Genomic DNA, 266 nt, shown 5'->3' with positions numbered 1-266 from the left:
TTTTTTTTTTTAAGGACAATCCCGGGGCCCCTCCCCCCATGACCCGCCCCTACTAACAAAACAGTGGCCCAAAAAACAAAACACTAAAGCTGTCATCAGGCCATGTGACACTTCAGTCCCCAATCTCCTCTATTCTTCTTGTGGGGGGATGTGACAGTGCTCGGGTCTAGTTGTCATGGCTCCCTATGCACTATAATGTCAGCTGACAGGGGCTATTCTGGTGAGATCTCTGTCAGAGCAGAGAGTAGTTGTTGGCGTTGTCACTG

General features: G+C 49.6%; 1 protein-coding gene across 1 annotated transcript in view; it reads right to left on the bottom strand.

Moving 5' to 3' along the window:
• The window catches only part of PIN4 (peptidylprolyl cis/trans isomerase, NIMA-interacting 4), a 2855-nt gene that overhangs the window by 2312 nt on the left and 277 nt on the right, over positions 1-266 (bottom strand). The window lies entirely within an intron of this gene.

The sequence above is a fragment of the Nanorana parkeri genome, unplaced genomic scaffold (assembly GCF_000935625.1).
Source record: "Nanorana parkeri isolate BGI_ZX_2015 unplaced genomic scaffold, ASM93562v1 scaffold740, whole genome shotgun sequence".
NCBI lineage: Eukaryota > Metazoa > Chordata > Amphibia > Anura > Dicroglossidae > Nanorana > Nanorana parkeri.
This window is presented reverse-complemented; position numbering and strand designations above follow the sequence as displayed.